Here is a 22,246-nt window from a genome sequence, read left to right on the forward strand (position 1 = left end):
TAATGAGAATAAATGGCGAGACTAAAATATTTAAATGTGGTAATTCAAAAAATAAGGGATGTGAGGAACATTTAGAGGGTAACTATTACCACATATCTGTAAATGCCCCTAATGAAGTTGATCAAAGGAAGGTATATTCTGTGATAAGTGCATGTAGAACAAGCAAGCCTAAAGAGCGAGAAAACGAAGAACGGTTGAATGACAAGATAGAGTCTGGACAATTAAAGTTAGACAAACGCCAAAATAGACATTCGGACAACGCATAACTGAGTCGATGGATGAACCCAACAGCCATACGTGAAAACATTGTAGATGAGATAATTACTATGTTGTATATTATTGTATTTGTAAATATTTTTGATAAATGTAAACACTATTAATTAAGTAGGAGTAGGACATAAATTATAATTAGATAAGGAGATTACGATTTAATTGTATTAGGGTAATTAGGAGACAAGATATTATATGCCAAAAAATTTGATAAATAAGAAATAGGGCCATAAATAGAGCCAATGTCGCAACACGGAACCCCTGTGTCGTAACATTGACAGCAGGGGATGAAAATCAAGAATTCCAGCTTGGTGTCGCGACACAATGACCCTTATGTCACAACACCGAGGACAGTAGCCTGAAAACACAAATTTTCAAAGTGTGTCTCAACATCGAACCTCGATGTCATGATAACAATAACCTGCTAGGAGTGTTGCAACATGGAACCCCTATGTTATGACATCGCTGCAAAAATCTACAACCCATTGCGCGACCCGTCAGACTAAACCCTGATTTTAACCCTAAAGTACACCCTATATAACCTTTCTTAACCTCTAAACATCATTCTTAAGCCTTCTAAATTCAAAAACTAAAACCCTCTTACTTTTAAACCCTTATTTTCCTTCTTCTCTCTTCCTTTACTGTAAAATTTTATTTTTCTTCTTCTTTTGTGCAGGTAATAAGTTATACATCCATAGAGCAATTGTAACGAGAATCAAATGAAACAAGACGAGACCATCGTAACAAGCTTAAGGGTTCCTTCTTCACTATTCTTCCATTGGTTATTTTAGAATACATTGTTTGATTATTGTAGTTTGTCTAGTAAAACAATAGCAACATGCCACCTAGGAAAGCTAGACGAACTAATGTAGACGAGGCACCAAAAAATGTAAATCCCTCTAAATTTCCAAATCCAAATGTTGAATGCTTTTCTTAGAATTGCAAGGAAATAATTTTATTCATTAGAGGGGGTTTGATTCGTCGATGCATGTCTATAATGAGATTTGGACATGAGCTCAGTATCATAGGTGGGAGCAATTTTGTATAACCTTAAAAGAACCCACTGTAATCCCTGTTGTTCAAGAATTTTATGCATCATTTAGAGACCAAGAAACTAGGTGATTACCTAGTGATTTTTAGAGTCATGCTGAATGCGGGGAATAGAAGTGCATGTCTCCCCTAGAACAATCTGTGAATACTATAATGCTCCATATTATGCTTCTGATTTTATCGAAAACACTGATTTAACATATTTTAAGAACATAGATATGGATAATATAATAAACTACTTAACTGAAGGTAGGGGTGAATGTAAGAATTGATCGAACTCTGATGTTCCAACTTTCTTTAGTCAAGCTATTATGTTTCCAATTTCAAAAAATGTGGATGCAATTTTTGTGTACACGAATCGTACCTGCTCTAAATATTTCTAATGTCAATACTTTCTGAGCTATTCTTTTGTATGCCATTTTACAGAAAAAATATGTATCGGGACATGGATATACCATTACATGAAGCGGTGCATAAGTTGGGGTCTTCTTACTTTATTTAGTAACAAAACTATGTAAAAAGGTGGGAGTTCCAATTGCAACAAATGAGCAATTCATGCGACCGAAAATGAGTTTGATTGGAGTCTCAATATATACGCAATACTTCGAGCTTCAGAGAAGACAAATAAAAGATTGGAACCAATGCCGAAAATAGAAAATGTATGTAACAGTATTATTAAAATGAAAATCAACATCGAAGACCTAGAGAGAGTCCAAGGGAAGTGATATCCTAGACTTAGAGTGGGTTATATGGTGGATGCATGGGATGGGGCTAGTTGGACAAGAATTTGTAAGGAAAAATGGTATGTGAATACCAAATTTCCCCCCAAATAAATACCTAATGCAAACTCACTAACAACCCAAGGAAAAAGAGGTTGAAGAGGAAGAGAATGAAGATGAGGATGAAGAAGAAGAAGATGATGATGAGGGGGAGGACAATACGAAACAATATTTCCCAGATGACTATTACAACGAGGCGACATTCCAAAAACAAAGACCTTTGCACAATGGTCCAGTCATTTGAAGCCCAACATGAGAAACCCACTCAACAGGTGGAGGTTCATCTTGAGCACATGTATCGGGCAAGGGGAGAGCTCCGATGGAGGGGTGGCAACCACCTCAGTTTGATGATTAGACTTAATATTTTTTTAAATTGGGAGGATTGAAAATAATTAACATGAATGATTTTTTTAAAATTTTTCATTTAAATTAGGAGTAGGTTAATATTTATTATATATGTTGTCATAAGTTTGCTATGTAGGAACCCTACATGAGTAGGACACTACATTTGGGAGCTTAAACAAGTAAGAGAGGAGAAACTCAAAATACGACTACAAAAATTTTAATGAAAAACGGGTAACTTCTTACTTTATATATTAGGGTTGTACATTAGGGATAATATGCTATCTCAAGTGTGTGCCGTAGCGGGTGACATAGGAAATTTATGAATTTATTTTTATGTTTATTTTTCTTCTTTATTTTAGATAATTTTTATTGTCTGATATGTGCTTGAGCTTGTAGAAATGCAAGTGATTGGTTCGGAGCATGTATATAGGTTGTTTGTGTTTGCTGTAAATTTGAAATGATAATTGGTGATTTTAAATTATCAATTCTTAGATTAATTAGTTCTATATAGTAGAATGTAAGTAGGCATTAAGTAATTGAGTGTACCAAATAATAGAGGAAAATATAGGTAAACAAGCATGCTAGTATGAGCAATAAATTAATAGAGTTGCAATTACTTAGCTGATTAAATTCATGAATATTGATGTACCTTGGGATGACCTAAGGCATTGTTTGGTAAAAGCAGAAAGCCAAAAGGCTAACCCTATTTATTGTCCTTTAGTACCTGTATTGTAACACCCCATACCTGGTCTAATCTCCAGACTTGAGCTATGGAATGCAACATTAGCCGCCTAGATGACTCTCCGGCCGAACACCAACCGAATCTCCAACACACCGCACAAAACATGTTCAGATTTAAGAAAACACAAGTTCATGAACTCACATTGCTTGCTTCATGGTACGTAGCAGTATTAATATGCGAACCTACAGTAGTATTCATGCAAAGCAATATACCCCAAAAAATAGCATAATTCAACTATTAGGCATCAGGGTTCGCACCTTGCGTAGCTAACGCATTTTGAGTCTTTGTGGAGTAAGTCTCATTATACAGGGTAGGTCTCTCGAACGACCTCTACGCGTTTGGATGCTACAAACATGTTTTGCAGGGTTTCTTTTATTCTGTGTATCATAAATTATTAAGGGTTTGCAGGTAGTAGTGCACGAATCATTAGAGTTCGCACTTTACACAGTTTGACAACCATGTTACTTTGCAGCAACTTTGGCGAACTCTATATAAGTTAGTTAGTTTTGATTATTACACCTCTAACTTATGGTGAACACTCTGCTTAGAAGTTAAATACTTAAGCATGAACTTTTAAATTAAGAAAACATCAAACAAGGCTTTGAAATATTTTTATATACTTAAAGTCCAGGTATGTATATATGGTTTTATTGGTTTGCAAGAGGTATTAAAAAAAAACTAAGTCTTACAAAAATCGATGAAGTTAACAGATAGATAGATATCTCTAAGCCTGAGTGGAATCCTACATTGCCTTTAAGTCTAGAGTTTTTTTTGTACAAGCTATTCAGTGTTTATGCCTCGCCTACATCACTCGCTTCGCTACTACACACCGTGTGATCTAGTTGTCTGCAGTGTTTAGAAAAGAGTGTGTGAGCTCTTTCGAGCCCAATGAATGTACATAAAAACCACATAGCTCACACAAAGCATAAGTTAAACAAAAGATTTAACAAGGTTACTGAATTGTGAACTGGGTTTGCCATACTTACATGAAGCTTGGTTTACGAATACTCTCTGTTAGTTAGCTTAAAACAGTAAAACATAATATTTTGGAAAACACAATCTTATTCACATGTTCTTTCCTATTGGATAAGAGGATCTCCATATAACTCCTCACTTTAATTCAAAGAGTCTGACATATCCCATAAATGTAGCGGTAAGCCAACACTCTTCAACACACCTACATCCCATTGAATAAAGCTTGGCTTGCCATTCCTTGATTTCCCCTAACCTATTCTAGGGCCTCTCACCCAAATAAAAAAAAACCATAAAGGTGAGTACTCACAATCCCATGGCATGCCATTATATCCAACGATTACAAAATATTATAGTGTCAAAACTTTTACTTAAACATAGAGCTCACAAGTCATGAGGAGCTCGTAAAACATTGTTCACAACTAGCTCGCAATATAGAGCTCACATATCACTGTTCATAAAAAACATATTTAATCACAATAAAACATAAAATTTTAGAGAAGGCTTACTCTCGGAACTTAGGATAAAGCCATAGGCTCCTAATTAACACTATGGTTCGCACATACATGTGGCGATCCCTGAACACTCACCAGCTTGCTGAAAGCTTTAAATAAGTTTCACCTTTCCCTTGTCTTTTCTTGTAGATGGTCTTATTAGGTTTGCAATTTCACAAACATACACAAGTCACTAATAGCACATTAAAACTCATACTTAAACACAAGTGAACCTAGGTTAACACATGCTAGTCTTTTGACAATCCTAGTTCCCTTTGTTGAAAACTTTCTTAACTACTTCTAAATGTCTTAACCCAATAGAGAAATAGAGTCTTACCTTAAATCCTAAATGCTAAGTTTTAGGTTCTTGTTTTTGTAGAGACTTGACAACAAGAGAAAGAAGTAATCGATGAAGAAATTTGAGAGAGTTTTGTCGTTCAAAAGAATATGAAATTTCAATGAAAATATCTTAATTTATAGGCACTAAATTTTTTGATGTTATTACGATGCCCTAGAGACAGTAAAAGTAGGAAAGAGTTACGTGCATGAGTGGGGTTGTGAAGATGAAAATAAGTTGACTTCCTAACTTTGGTATAACTGCCATTTGGCTACTATTTCAACTTTTTTTTTCCTTTTTCACAATTGAGGCCTTACTTTCACTCTCAACCCAAACCAACAACCGTAGCTTTCGAAGCCCACTGGTGACCTTAGTTTGCTAGGCTCATACCAACGATTGCAGCTCGCCAAGCCCACTAGAGACCCTAGTTCGTAGGCTCAAACTCCTAGGCCCTATTATGGGATGTTACATATATTTGAGCAAGAAATCACTTCTTTAGGAACCTTCATACAAAACCCTGAGTCAAAACATAAATTGTACTTATCCTTTTTCTTTGGTCCCAAAAATGCACGAACTTAGACGTCGGGCCATACGTATTGAGGGATAGGTAGATACAAAATTATGGTTTTGAAAAATCAGAGTGAAATAGGAAGAAACAATGTGATATAATAATTATAGGTCAAAAAAAGTGTACAAATTTTGAAAAATTTAGAAGCAGTTAAAACGAGATGAAAAAGTAAAAAATGAAACAAAAGCATTATGAGTGAGAAAAGAGCCAAAAGTGAAGTGAAAAAAACAATAAGTCACAAAATTAGAAAAAATTAGTCATTAGTGCACCAAAACTTGTTAAGATGACCATAGTTGCTATTATTATGTTGTAACTTCTTACATGGAGAGATAAGGAAGGTGAGAGAAGGAGATGGAATGCGGTGAGTGGGGAATGAATATTAAAGGGGGGTGAATAGGGTACAATACGATGTGCCGAACTAATTTTGTGCTTGAACTATTTTGAAGTGCCCTGTTCTTGAAATCCATACCAACCTTAAGCCTCAGAACTTTACAAGACAAGAAGTCCTATGCAACTTACCTAAATCTATTCATGGATGGACATTGTATTAAGTGAGGGTAATAATAATTGTCTATATTCTACTAGCATAACCGAAGTCCTTATGTAATTTTCTTGATGGATCAATATACTTGATAATCTTTTTTCCTATATGCTTTGTAATGTACTGAGTGTAGGTGTTTGAAATTGATAATGGTAACTCATTTATATATAATGTCAAAATTTCATGTACTTACGATTATACCTGTTTGCTTTGCTCCTAAACTAATTCTTGTATCATACTTGCTCAAGGGTCATCATTTGTTTTGTTTTCACTTTTTTCATATTTGTTTTGCTTGAGGACAAGCAACGACTTAAGTGTGGGGGAGTTTGATTTGTCGCAGTTCGTTGTAGCAGAATAAACCTCTTTCTGTACTTAATAAGCTTGTTGGAGAGCAATTTAGTTATGTTTTTACTTAGTTTTTATCTTTAGTATTGATTGACCCCAAACGTGCGAATGTTTAGAGTTAAAATTTTGAAAATAAATATATATAAAAATTAAGTGCAATATCTCCGAGCGAATAGGTCAAATTGTAATATAGTTTTGTTTACAACGAAAAACTTGGTAAGTGTTCCGAGGATCGTACCAAGGGATTGCAGTTTGGGGAAATTATTATTAAATTAATTAAAGAAAACAATTACTAATCTAATAGAATCATGAATTAGTAGTGTGAAACTAAATTAATATTTTAATTAAACTAATTAAATTAATTAACCTAAATTAACCTAATGGAATTTTCTATTCCTAGTGTCGACGATGCAAGCCTCTAGCCTATAATTGATTAAATACCTCATTATCTAATTAAATAGTTATTTATCCTCAATTAAGTTATTTATCACCCTCAGCTAAGAATACCTTCCCGACCTTATCTTCACTTAGGATTACCACCTAAGTCACCTTCCCGATCTCTTCCTAGGCATACATTATCCTTCTGGTCTCATCGCTTGGCACAAGTTATACACGATAAGATACCCTTTCGGTCTCACCTGTCCTGATATTCTATCAGAGGTGTCACTCCCTAATATACTAAGCACTCTTGAGAAAACAACCATTTCCAGATAAATAATCACTTAACAGATAAATAAGTTTAATAATCGAATCATTGAAGATATAAAAAAAGTGCAAGAAATTATTCTAATATTCATACAAATGTTAATTGATTAAGTTAACGAAGTATAAATAAAAGAATAAAAGAGAAGAGTAAAGAAAATACTCAAGAATAAATATATTGAAGCGCGGATTCAGAGCAATCTCTGCTTGCAATTGTCTTCACATCAGAATAGAAAAGTTCAGGCTAAGCAAACATAAAAGAAAAGAAAACTTAAAAGTGAATTAAATTGTCTTCGTTTAAAACTGCATACGAATCCCGGTGACCCTAAGGTTACTTCTATAGGCTACGAGTTACTTAGTGACCACTTAACCTAGATATACATTGGGATTCTAATTAATGCAATATTCTGATGAATGCTCGGGGTCTAAATAAGGAAATATCCTAAAAGTTCCGTTTAAGGTTTCAACTCTTTTTGGCTTGTCTTCACCACGTCGTCGTGACATGGGAAGACTCCTTATCACGAAGTCACCACCGTGGATTCATTCTTATAATTATCGTGTTGTCGTGACATGGAGAAATTTGTTGTCATGACATCAAGTGTTTTTCTGGCCTTGGCAGCTTCGTTGACCTGTGTTGCAACATAAGGTTCCTTGTATCACAACTTGACAATCATTCCTTGTATTGTTGGACCTAAATTGGCATCCTACACACTCAATTAACCCATTAGTCACTCCCGAGGCGAAAATTGGCCTTATAGGTAATCAAAATAGAAAACAAATGCGTAAACCACTTATTTATTAATATTTAGTTACTAACCTACTAATTCAAAAAATGTAATTATTAATTATAAAATGCCAAGAAAACAGGCTTGTTAAGTGCCGAAATGTACTTAAACTACCACTACAATAGGCGACAAGGAAATTAATTAGGAAATAAAATGAGTAATTTAGGTGTTTACATGACCTATTGGGCCAAATTATGCTTAAAGGTAGACTGGCATGTTAGGTGAGTGTGCAGGACATCACTTTAGGGGAGAAAGATAGTGGACTACTCTCGATGTTACAACACGGAGCTTGGATGTCACAAAATAGTATCCATAGTGCATAAGGAGTAATCTGCCGAGCATGTTGTGACACAGACCATAGAGTGTCACGACACAACCTTGAAGACGCACCCAAAGAAACAACCTTCCATCAGTGTTTTACAGAAGCTTGAGGGTGTCGCGACACTGACGTGACGCTCCAACAACATGAACGCCTATAAATGTGTTATCGTTTAAAGTAAAAATATCACACCAAAAATTTAAGAAATTAAATCGGCCGTGTCCAAAAGTATACGAGTCAAATTGTAATATTGAATTTGTGTACAATGGAACATATGAAGTATTTCGAGGTTTGTACCCAAGGAAGGTTGAAATAAATATAATGAAAATCTCTTTATAGTAATAAGTCTAAATAGTAATAATTAAATCCTATATTACGACAAACCATAAAATAGATGAATATGAGAAATTAAATAAATAAGTAATAAAATAAACAAACAACTAAGTCGATAAAACCAATTAGGAAGATTAACTCGTTTCAAGGGTTCTAACTTTGGATTTGGGTTTTAGGGTGGATTAGTTATCAGCTAACCAATTATTACCTTTCAACCTCTAACTAATTAATCAATTGGTTGATACTTGCTTATCTCCCAATCTCACTTTCTTAAACAAGTTAAACAATGATTTACTCCGCAAAACTTATCTTTTGACCTTGTTTAGCCTATGATTACTTCCTAGGGTTGTCAAGCCTAGGGTTTAGGAACATGTAATTTAAACGAACTAATCTTATTGGTAAACCCTAAATCCTTCGTTAATCACATCCCCATCCACTAGTTAATCTTTCCCAAGGGATTTAGTACTCATGTTATTCATAATCTTAATCTCAATGGAAATAAACATGTAATCAACAAAAATAAATTGAAAGAGAAATGGGATTAGAATAATCCTGGAATTGATTTCGATTGGAGAATGGAGTAGATAATCTCTCTATTGGAATAACGAATGTTGTGGCTTGTGAAAACAATGAAACTAAAATACTTAATTAAATAAAAGAACTCTTCGATTAAAATTGATTCCAAGAGGAAAGAACAAAGAGTTGATGAAAACCAAAAGAAAACTTAATCTAATCTTACTCTTAAATTACTAGGGTTTTTGGATGCATGTAAGATGACTTAGTAGCATCAAACCCCTAAGGTTTTATATATAGGACTGTTGGCAGCCCGAATTAGGTCTTCAGCACTTCCTAAGTCTTCGTAGAAAGTCAATTGTGTCGATGAAAATAGCTTTGAAGTGCTTGGGCACCACGTCAGTGCTATGTCACGCCATACAAGGTCTATGGCATGACATGACAATAAATTTGTGGCTTCCTTGGTTTGTTTCATGCTTTAACATCTTGAGAAGCTTGTGTATCATTCCTCCCTTGCTTCTACTTCAATTGGGCCTATAAATCATCATTCTACTCACTAAATTACACAAATTAGAACTACTTAAGGCCCGTGCCAGCCTAATAGGTCACAACACTAGGCCTACTTATGGGTTGGGCCACCTGACTCGACCAAAAAGTGGGAGGGTTTGGACAAAAATATAGGTCCGAAAAATGGGCTTGGGAAAAAAATAAGGCCCGTTTTAAAAGTGGACCGGGCCTCAGGTAAGACATTTTTTGCCTGAGCCTGGCTCAACCCGAATTCATCAAATGACAAAAAAAATCGATTTTTTGTTATTTTAATGATATTTTCTTTTTTTTTCTCCCTATTTTGCTACCATTTCACTATTATGTTACGACTATTTTGTTGTTATTGTTTGGATATTGTATAACACTTGTTTTATTGTTAATTTTGTTATTATTTTAGAGACTTTTTCTTGTTAAGTTGTATCTCCTTAGTATTATTTAAGTATACATATTTTTTAAAATTTATTTTCAATTGGTTCAGAAATATTTATTTTAATGATTTTAGTATTTTTGATGTATTATATATATTTAAAAATTATGTAAAAATAATATAATATAAAAATTTTTAATATGGGCGGACCAGGTCGGGCTCAGGTTTTAGTATTTTTATTTGGGCCGGGCTTGGATAAATTTTTAGGCCCATTTTTTGGACTGGGCCTAGCAAATGGGCCTAAATTTTTATTTGGGCCTGGCCCGAACCCGGCTCAGCCCATGATCACCTCTACACAACACACAAAATGTGTTAACAAATTAGTTTTACTAACTTTTAATCCTAACTACTAAATACCAAAAACATAATAATAAATACTAGAATGGTTAGAAAACAAACTCCTTAAGTGCGGAAATAACTTGAAATTACGACTACATTTGATTTCAGGTCAAATACCCTCAAACTTAAGTCTTTGCTTCCCCTTAAGCAAACTAAACAAAAACAAAATGAAAACCTAAAACAAAACAAGTAGAAAACGGAACATACAAATGTAAGAAAAGAAAATATACTTGAGCTAGCTTGATACAAGAATTTGGATAGAAACATATTAACAAGATAATGTAAATAAACATATAATTCTAGAATGATTTAAAATTGACTCACAATTTCTAAAATTAGATGGGATAGTTCAATAAATTAGAAAGAAAACAAATAAAATCATATTAAGTATTGGTTTCCATCAAAATATATATACAATTATACAATTATGTTCAAATGAATATAAGCAGTAAAAATGTCAATCCTTGGCAAAATTTCATCCACATAAGGTACTATCTAAGTCACATAGGACTTTTCGATTTGTAACATTCTGTAACTTAGGTTGGTTCGGGATTCAAAGAACATGCTTGACAAAACGGTTAAGCATGAAAGTAGTTTGCCACATTGGATTGTTCCCGATACTTCCCCCAATTTCGAACTATCTCACCTCCTTTTTTCCACTTTCTTCACCTTTCTTATCTCTCTATTTACTACGGTATCATATATTATTCATGCATACAATCATCCAAGCTCGTATTTTTTTTCGAACAAATGTGAGTGAACTTTTTTCCAACTTTGTTTTTATTCTTTTTTTCTTCTTCGAGATTTTCTTGATAGACATTTTGCCTTATGTTTCTATAAGCTCAAAAATCTTATACTCACTATACTATACAATTTCTTAGTTCATTCATTTTTTTCTTTTGAAACCATCGTGATATATCTACCTAATTTATGTAAGGACCAAGAAATTAAAGGATAAAATAAATTATTTATTAGGCTTAAGGTTTCATTTATGATTCATGAAGAAAATGGATTCAAGCTCAAATAAGGTATTAGGGAAAATATTTACGGGATAGCTTTTTGGCTCAAAAATTTGTCTACCAAAAAATTTCTTAGATCGACCCTAGGTAATTCAATACATGGACTAAATCGGTCTAGTTTATCAATTTCTACAACCTATAGTTTAATTAAACATGCATGCTATTTATATATCTATTTATCATGTGGTTTACTTAATATCTTAAATCTATTTACAGTGTAATAAATTGAACCAATTTGTCTAAAATTAGATAATATAGAATCAATATTATCAAACTAAATTTACAGTTCATTCATGAAATCCTATTAACATGCTCCTAACCAATTACTTGTATTTCTACAAGCTCAAGCACATAGAAAACATACAAAATTAAAAATTTTAAAAACTACTAAAAACTAGAAAAAAACAAAAAAAATAGAAATATCTAAAAATTTCCTATGTCAACCCCACACTTTATTCGACACATTGTCCCTAATGTGCAATAAAATATAAAGGAAAGAGGTTACCCGATTGGTGTGATTTGTACAACACAATTGGTAGGACTACTTTTCCTTTCGCTTTTAGCTAAATATTGTTGTGCCTTCAAAAATTGCGGGGTTCTTACAAGGAAAAACTAAAATACATAAATATATATAAAATACTATATCCTAACTAATTAAAAATTTAAAAAAATTAAAAATAATCCCAAATAAAATAAAGTACAAAGTCCAATTTAAAATTTTAAAAAAATGTTCAGAACTAGTCGGAATCAGGTTCCGGCTCTTCCATTATAGGTGCCTTGCCCCTATCGCACCCTGTCAACACTTGAGTAGCCCACCTTCCCGAAGTCTGGGCTAGGCTGTGATGGCTCAGGTTGCGGATCACCACCTCCTTTGTCGATGAGAGGCCTGTTCAAAATACTCGCTCATAATTAGGTGGCACTATCAGGGTCTCCTCCTCCTCCTACTCCTTCCTCCTCATCTTATTCATTGGCGCCCTCCTTGCCCGACGGTGGGAATCGCTTGAATATGTCTGAGAGTGGTGCAGGTGTTGGCCATCCATTTTGTTCCACAATGCGAATTAAAACATCACCCATATCTTGCATTTTTCGTGTTTGCCACTCAAGGATAGGCATGTTGGTGAGTCCCATCGTCTTTGACGTATGTGCTTTACTTTTTCTCTTCATCGGCTTGTGACGGTTGCTCTTATGTTTCGTTCATTGTTTCTTCTCCTTATTTTTTCTTTTGTTGGAGCTTAATGAACTGGTTGTACAGGTTGTCCCCAATTACAACCCTCATAGGTCTTGTGAATGGCTCAACTGGGGACAATGGAACGTCAGCTCGACGACATAGAATGGTGATCAAATGAGAGAAGTACATACTTTTATTTCGGCTCCGTATGCACTTTAGCATTTTCCCATAAACCTAGTGGGCGATGTAGATATCATCTCTCTGCAAAAAATGAATAAAGCATAACCGCTCAATATGCGGTAACACCAGAAGCATTCTGAGTTGGTGCAAAGCGGGCGCAAATGAATTGCATCCAGATCATGGCCATTGGAAACATAATGGCCGTGTTAAATTTAAGGGGCACCTCAGTATTTGCATGGAGAGTCCACTTGTGACGCCTCTTCGTCAAATATTTTATTATACCCTCCATATAAAAATATTCAAATGTAAATAGATTTCAGGTTTTTAAATGATCATGGGTATAATACGGGGAATCATAATATCAGCAAATCTCGCGTGATGATATCGACACATTTTTTCCCTGAACAATAACACAAATGACCTTCTCACCGCGTTGCTTGCATTTCTCCTTATCCTTCAGGGAGGCATGAAACTCATAAACAATTGCGTCGACCACTTGTTAGGGTTTTGCATCAGTTGTTCCAACGATGGGATTGTACTAAATCCTAAATATCATAGCAAGTGAACATGGTAGGATCAAACGCACGTTCTAGTATAAACAAACGCCTATTCATTTGGAGGAAAAATCTCTCAACTATCGGGTTATGAAAGCAATTGGCATTGATGTTAGTCGGTGCTCGAGTGGTGCATTGTTGTTTTCATGGTGTGATTTTTTTGAAATTAAAGCAAAATAATAATAAAATCAAATGATAAAATTTATAAAAGAGAAAGTTAGAACACAAAACCTCAGGTGGTTTCCAACAAAACTCATTCTTGAATCAATATGGAATGTAATATGAAATAGAAGAAAAAAACAAGAAAACTATAAAGAAAATAGAAGAGGAGAACTTACTTGCGGCAATAGAAGGTAGGGAATACGAAAAATCGGAGCTAGATTTTGGGGGAGAGGGGCGACGACTAGAGGAGGATGTTTACTCTTCTTTGGGTGTTTGAGATGTGTGTTTTCATGCAAAAAAATCGGTGGGTATAAATAAAATTTTTACAGGCTTTATGCTTGAAATGACCCAATTTTGGCTGAAGTGCGACACGTTGCCCTAACGTCACACATTTTTGGCTTCGAAGTGCTCTTGTCGCGTCATAACTTATGCATTGGATGACACAACACCTTAACATCAAATATTTTCATTTCAAAGGCCTATGTCGTGCCATAAGCTAGGCATGGTGTGACACGACTTTGCTTCTAGCCCTTCTGGATGTGTTGAAGTCCTTTGTTCTTCTATTTTTGTCCCCAATTGGCTTTTCCTTGTCCCAGTGTGTCCTGAAATATGTTTGCTTCTAATTCTAACATGTAATTATGTAATACTTATCTAAAATCTAACTAAAAATGAAAAATTGAAACTAATTTTCAATATGTATAATTTAATTAAACTTCAATAGTTATAAAAAACTATGGTATGTTACTGGACTTGTCCGACAACACTCTAAAGTTCACCATTGACTTCAATTGTCGTTCACAACCATCGTAGGTCTTCCAATCGATTCCATTCTTATCGAAATCTCACCATATGTCCCGATATCTTGCATTACACTTATCTACATCAACACAACTGAAAGAATGCCTACGATTGAGGCCGTTAAGGGTTAAATTGAATAAGGCATAACACTCCAACCTTAATGATCCCTCACTTTTGGAATTTGCGCCCACATTTTAACACTTCTATTTTGTCATTAATTTTTATAATTAGCTTATTTTGTTCGAGATCGATTGTCGATTTAGAAGTGGCTAGAAATGGCTTACCCAACAGAATGGGGATTTCTCGATTTCCCCAAAGTCGAGGACTACAAAGTCGACAGGGACCATGAATCCTCGTACCTTGACCAATACATCCTCGAGTACACCTTTTGGGTTTACCAAGGATCTATCGGCTAATTGTAGTGTTATTTAGGTGTTCTTTAGCTTCTTTAGAATGATTGTTTGGTAGATCGATAGGGGTATTAAATTTATGCTAGCCTTTAAATAGTAAATGACCTTGCTAAACTGCTGATCCCTTATCTCAATTGGAATCATTGACCGCCTATAAACGTGTTACCATTTATAGTTTAAATATCACACCAAAAAGATATATCATTGAATCAGAAGTGTCTACAAGCATACGAGTCAAATTGTACTATAGTAAAGTTTACAACGAAACACTTGTAAGTATTCCGAGGACCATACCTGATCTAGCACAATTCATTGTAGCTGATTAGGTCCAACTTTATACTTAACAAGCTGGTTTTGTAGAAAATTAATATAGTTTTTTATTAAGTTTCCATTCTTAGGACCAAGCGAATAAAATGAGCATTTTTATGTGTTCTATAACCTTTTAGGCCAATCTGGGACTAAGGAAATACTAACATGTTGATTAAGTGTGCAGGACATAATTCGACGGCAAAAAGATAGAGGACTGCTCGCAATGTTGCAACACGGAGCTGGGATGTCACAACAAAGCAAACAAGATACCCAAGGAGTAGTCTACCGAGGATGTTGCGACATAGGCTAGGCAGTGTCACGACATAGCCCTGAAGACAAGTATAAAGCAAACTACCTTTGATGTCACGACATAAGCTTAATGGTGTCATTGCATAGCTGCGACGAGGCCAATTTAATGAGAAAAGGTATTTTCGTCTACACAACCTAAATTAACATGCTCAGTCGTCCTTACTTGATCTAGTTAGGTCAGAGTACATGTGATCTAGAAATACTCGCTTAGAACAAGACATTAAAGGATTTTGGTGAGGCAATCGTAGGTTTTTATTTTCATTTTTAGTTTTTACTTAATTTATTTTATGTTCTTGTAACCGAAAGATCCTATTCCGAAGTGAGACTTTCACGAGCAGAGATTGTTCCGGAGCTACACTTTCATTGATAAACCCATGAGCATTTCCTTCCTTTATTCTATTCTTTATATTCTTTTCTTTAATATTGTTAATTGAATGTTTGTGTAAAGATTATAATCAATTTTTTCTTTATACATATTTCACATATTTTAACTATTTTAATCTAATTAATATATTGACAGGTAGAGTTTAATTCGGATTGGTTAAATCTGGTTGAGTGTAATCAAACCATAGGATTGACGACCCTAGGAAGTAATCTAGGTAGGAATTAAACTAAAATCGGTATTACTTACCAAACATTACTTAGAAGATCAGTGATTAGGGAAAGAATAACTTAAACCATAGGCTTGACGACCCTACCCTACCCCTGTCTTGCCTATCTGTGAAAACCTTACCCTACCCATGTCAGTGAAATTAGCCGAATTTAGTATTGCCTATCTGTGAAAACCTTACCCTACCCCTGTCTGATCTATATCATTGAGAGGTGAGTAGTTCTTTTTGCCTAGTTAGGTTAGTCGAAAGTTGAGAAGCCTTGCTAGGTCAATTAGTAACCAACTATTTAGAACCCTACAACAATATTTAATTAAATAAAACAATTGGATCTAGGCTGAAGGAATTCACACACTCAAACAAGGAATAGGAGAAGCTGATACTTGAACCTAGGAGTAGATTTAGGTTTAGTTCAATTTATTTGGTTATTATTATCATCCTGCTTTTATGTTAACACTACTAATTTGTGACTCAAGTACACTAGTAGTTATTTTTGGTAATTGACTTAATAGCAGTTTCTTCTAAAATTCAATCCCTTGGGTACGATCCTAAGAATACCTACCAAGTGTTTTGTTGTAAACAAACTATATTGCAACTTGACTCATATACTTGTGAACACTGCATCAATTCCATACATTTAGTTGCAGTATTCACACTTTGGATGTTAGTACGTTCAGAGGCGGTCAATACCCAAAGACTACAGATTGGAGAAACTATTATTAAATTAATTATAGAAAATAATTACTAATCTAATCGAGTCACGAATTAGTAGTGTGAATCCAAATTAATATTTTAATTAAACTAATTTAATTAATTACCCTAAATTAACCTTAGGAATTTCCTATTCCTAGTGTAGACAATGCAAGCCTCTAGCCTATGACCAATTGAATCCCTAATTATCTAATTAAATAACTAATTATCCTAGATTAAGTTTTTTATCACCGTTACTTAAGAATATCGTTCTGGTCTCACCTGTCTCGATATTCTATTACATCACTCCCTAATATACTACATACTCTTGACTAAATAACTAATTTTACATAAATCATTTTATTAATCAAATCATACAAGATATGAGTAGAACACAATAATCTATCCTAATATTCATACAATTATTAATTGGAAAAATCAACAAAATATAAATAAAATAATGGAATAGAAGAGATAAGAGAATGCTAATGAATAATATATTAAGGTGTGGTTCCAAAGCAATCTTCGCTCGCAATTGTCTTCGCACAAGAATATAAAAGTTCTAACTAAGAAAACTTGAAAATAAAATATAAAGAAAGCTGGATAACAAAAATTGTTCATCTAAGTCTTCACACCAATTCCGGTGACCCTAAGGTTGCTTATATAGACAACAGGGTACTTGGTGACCACTCAACCCTAGATACACTGAGATACCAATTAATACAATATTATTATAAATGATAGGGTCCGAATATAGAAATATCCCAAGAGTGTCGTGGAAAGAATCAATCATATTTTGACCTGCCATTGTTGCGTCAATGTGACATGGAAAGGCTTCTTGTCACAACGTCGCCATCGTGATTACTTTCCTATAATCATTACGTCGTTATGACGAGAGGAAACTCCTCGTCATGACGTCAAGTGCTTTCCCGACCTTGGCAGGTTCGTTATGCTATTGGGCTCCCTTGACTCGTGGCCCTATCATCATCCCTTGTATTCTTGGACCTGAATTGCCATCCTATATACTTAAATAGGCCATTAGTGACTCATGAGGCTCGAGTCGGACGGGTTATCGAAATAGCAGAAAATGTGTAAAAAAAACTTATTTTTATTAATATTTAGATCCTAACCTACTACTATTGAAAATGTAATAATTAATTATAAAATGCAAGAAAACAAGCTCGTCAAATACCGAAATGTACTTAAATTACCACTACTATTGGTCATAGGTCAAATACCCCCATACTTGAGTCCTTGCTTGTCTTCAAGAAAGTTAAACAAAAATAAAAGTAAAACAAATGAAATTAAAACAACTGAAAAGAAGAAATAAACATGTAAAAGATAAAATGTACTTGAGCTAGTATGATACATTAAATCGAATAGAAAAATATTAACAAGATAATGTAGGTAAACATATAACTCTAGAATGATATACAATTGACTTATAATTTCTAAAATTAGACAAAGTTAGTTCACTAAATTACAAAGTAAACAAATAAAAGAATATTAAGTATAAGTATCCATCAAAACAGATATATATAAATATATAATTATGTTCAAATGAATATAAATGGGAAAAATATCAAAACTTGGCATAACTGTCATCCATATAGAGCACTACCTAAGTCACTTAGGACTTTTCAGCTTTTAACATTCTGCGGCTTAGGTTGGTTCAGAATTCAAAGAATAGGCTCGATAAAACGACTAAGCACGAACGTAGTTTGGCATATTATATTGTCCCCTATACTCCTTCAATAGTCAAATAAACTCACCACCTTATATCTACTTCACTCACCTTCCTTATTTATCCATTACTAAGGCCTAGTATAATATTCATGAGTACAATCATTTGAGCTCGTATTATTTTTTTGTTTTTTCGAAAAAAATGTTAGTGTACTTTTTCTTCAACTCACTTTGCTTTTATATTTTTTCATCAATATTTTCTTAATTGGAATTTTGCCTTATTTTTTTAAAAGCTCAAGAATTCTTATACGCACTATACCATACAATTCTTTAGTTTACTTATTTTTTTTCTCTTTCGAAACCATCGAGATGTCGCTATCTAATCCATCAATATCCATGGTCGAACGTCTAAATTTGTGCAAGTGTCACGGGGCTAGAACTTTCGTCTCACATTCCGTGCGGCCTAAGTCAGCCTAACCACCAAGCAATTGAGTATTAAAAAAAGAATTCCTCCAAGGCAACGATTTGTATAGCAGAAGCAACTTAGCCAAAAGAAAGCACAAAAAAAATAAAAAGCCAAAAAGATAATGCACGAGAGGTATTTGAGTAAATGCTCTCCAAGAATTCTATTATTCTTAAGAATTCAAGATACAATGGATAATTTACAAGTGATGGGGAGGCTCTCTATTTATAGTTGAGCTCATCCAAAATCGACGATCTAGATTAAGTTACATTGATGGATGTGATTAAGCCTATCCTCTAAATCAAAGGATTTACAAGATTACAATATCAAATCTAATCTAATCTTTACAAGATATGATTCATATCAATCTTCTAAGATTAGTTCCCATATTTACCAAGGTAGCCTATGTTTCCATATCTGCATCATTGGGCCACTCAGGCTTCAATCTGATAGTCTTCTCCAATATCTTTTTGAATCGTGCCAGTTCTTGTGGGCTAAATGATCTCAATTTAATTGATAAACCTCTATGGGACGCATCTTGTGCGATGGTCACAGGCTTTGAACTTTGGCCTGTGACATTCTCCCCCACCCATTCTCGTAACGTCCTCGTTGCGCCTTCAAAATGGAACTGACTTGATTCGCCTTGGAACTCTCTCGTTGCCTTGGATATTTCCCGACTAGTCTTGCTATCGAGTCGTCCCTTCCTTCAGAACCTTCACCTCTGCTTTTTTAGCCTTTTAACTTGAATTGTTGCACTCGTTGGTACATCTCGTTGGCGAGAAGTCATGACTCTCTGTTGCCCATATTATGACTCGTTTCTAACAGAATCCTCTTGATTCACAACACTTGGCTTCGAATTGCCCACAGTCCATTGACCTCCTTGCTTAAGAGCTTTGAAAGGGCTCCTATGTTCTTGCTGAGCCAACAAGTCATGTAATAGCCTATTTTTCTGTGGTGTTAGAAATAGTGGTTTCCAGACCATAATTCTGACGTAAAAATTTCGTAAAAATTATTTAATTAATATATTTACGAGGTCTTTAGGGTCATTTAAATTGTGGTTGGAAATTTTTTTCGTTTAGATAGTTTAATAAGTAAAAAAGATTGAATCACAAAAACTACAAAAGTTGAGTAGTTAAATTAAAGGGGCTAAAGGGGTAATATAACCCATGGGAATTTATTTATTGAAATTGAATAATTATTTGGACAAGTGAATGACTTAATTAGGCTTAAACATAGGTTAATTAAAGTTAATTGCGAAAGTTGTCAAAATTACAAAAATGCCATAGTATATATATTAAATTAAACTAAAGAAAGATGGTTTTTTTTTGCAATCTCACCATCTTCCTCACGCCGTAGCCAAGGAAACCTAGGGTTTTCATATTTTTTCAATTGAAGCCTTAATTGATCACAAATGTGTTGATAATCGAGGAAAGTACAAGTTAGCGGAGTAGTCCCTATATTTTTAATGTTATTACAAATTAGCCTGGTAAGGTCGTACTTCTAAATTATATATATTTAAGTTATGAAATATTAATATGATTTGGTGCTGGGTCAGAATGTAATGTGATGAAAAGATTAAATATTCTGTTTTGAAGAAATGGATCGTTCCGATGGCTAAGACTTCTGCATAAGTTGCAAATTCTCAACAACTTGTGTGAGCAACATCGAGAACTAGTGAAATGACTAAATGTTCTTCTCTGATGAATGAATTATAGCGATGGATGAGGACTTGCATAAGTTCCAGACCCTTGTTAGCTTGTGAAAGAAGCATTGCAAAATGGTCAATGTTTTGGATCTAGCTCGATTGAGCGTTATTCTGTAAATTATGAAAATGGCAAGAGAAGTCAGCTGACCAGTCTAATGTAAGGAAATGTGTAGCTCTTATTTGTGGTGGATTGCAAGGACTTTGTGTAGTAATAGTTTATGAATGTGTAAATGATCATTTTGGCTCAAATATGCTTTTGAGCTTAAGTTTTGTTTGATGGATTTTAAATGCTTTGACAAGTTTAAGTCTTTTGGTTATTTTAAGCACTTGAAATATAAGCTCTTATATGGTATGTTTGAAGTAAAAATGTGAATGGTTAAGTTGATTGTTATATGATGGTAGTTAGAAGAACTAAGTTTGTGTTTGAAATATTGTTAAATTTCTTTGCTTTGGTTAGAAATGTTTTGATGAAATTTGGTGCCTTTGAATAGCATATTGTTTAGTTGAATTAATATCTTGAATTAGCATTTTCATATATAATTAGGTTATGTCTAGGTTCCTTTAAAGTGTGATTAAATTGGGTTGAAATGTTATGCATGAAATGGTTTGAAATAACTTGATTTTAGGTAAATTTTGGGTTCATACGGCCTGAGACACAGGCGTGTGACTTAGCCGTGTGCCTGTCATGTGAGGCACACGGCTTGGCAACACAACCGTATGTCATCTAGGCATTTTTTAAGGTTCAATTCAGTAAGTTACACAGCCTGTCAGACAGGCGTATGGGGAAATTCAGAAAGTTACACGGCCTGGCACCCGGGTGTGTGACACGGTCGTGTGACCTTACTTAGTGAGTTACATGGGTAAGGACACGGGCTGAGACACAGCTATGTGTCCTTAGTTTGAAAGTTACACGGTTGGGAATATGGGCATGTGACATAGACATTTGAGGCCTATTTTGAAATTTTGAAAGTTACACGGGCTGAGACACAGCTATGTGACATAGAACAGTTGTGTGACCCCTATTTTGAAATTTTTGCATGTTTTTCCTAAAGTTTCCAAATTATCTCAAATTAGTCCCGAATTGTTCTAAAGCTATTTTTAGGGCCTTGAGGGCTTGATTTAGGGAAAATATGCATGTGTGTGAATGGTTTATGATATTAATAACATGTTGAATGATATGATGATTAAATGTTTCCAATTGTATGGTAATGCTCCGTAACCCTAATCTGGCAATGGAGATGGGTTAGGAGTGTTACAAGTCAAATTTAAAAACACTACCAAAGTGTTCGAAATGTACCTTACTCGTAGCATTTACTCGTCCCTACTATTTTTACATTGCTACTTTTATCTCGAAGTTCGATACACAATGCCCCTTACCCAAAGGTGTTAGCTCCATAGTCGACTCTATAGGTCTCACATCGGTCTCATATGCCACTAATATTTTCGAAGAGGCTTTCGTAGTACTCCATTCTATCGAGTCAATCTTCCTCCTATACAAAACATCCCCAACTAGTTGGATTAACGAAAACACTCTGGTCCCAACCTTCATATCTATATCCATTGGTACAACGATTCATGATAACGGACTAGTAACGATATGAATTTGATCGGCCCATGGAAATAGAACAACCTAAATCCTATCATGGAAGTTTAAGCTAAGCACAAAATCATAATAATCTAACTGGATTACTTCAAATTCTTCCTTTCCTTTCCATTCGCCGATTTGTTGCTTCATGTTTCAAGTTACTCCCACAATTCGAACCTCCTCAGAATTTACTGTC

This window comes from Gossypium raimondii, chromosome 7 (assembly GCF_025698545.1).
Source record: "Gossypium raimondii isolate GPD5lz chromosome 7, ASM2569854v1, whole genome shotgun sequence".
NCBI classification, from domain to species: domain Eukaryota; kingdom Viridiplantae; phylum Streptophyta; class Magnoliopsida; order Malvales; family Malvaceae; genus Gossypium; species Gossypium raimondii.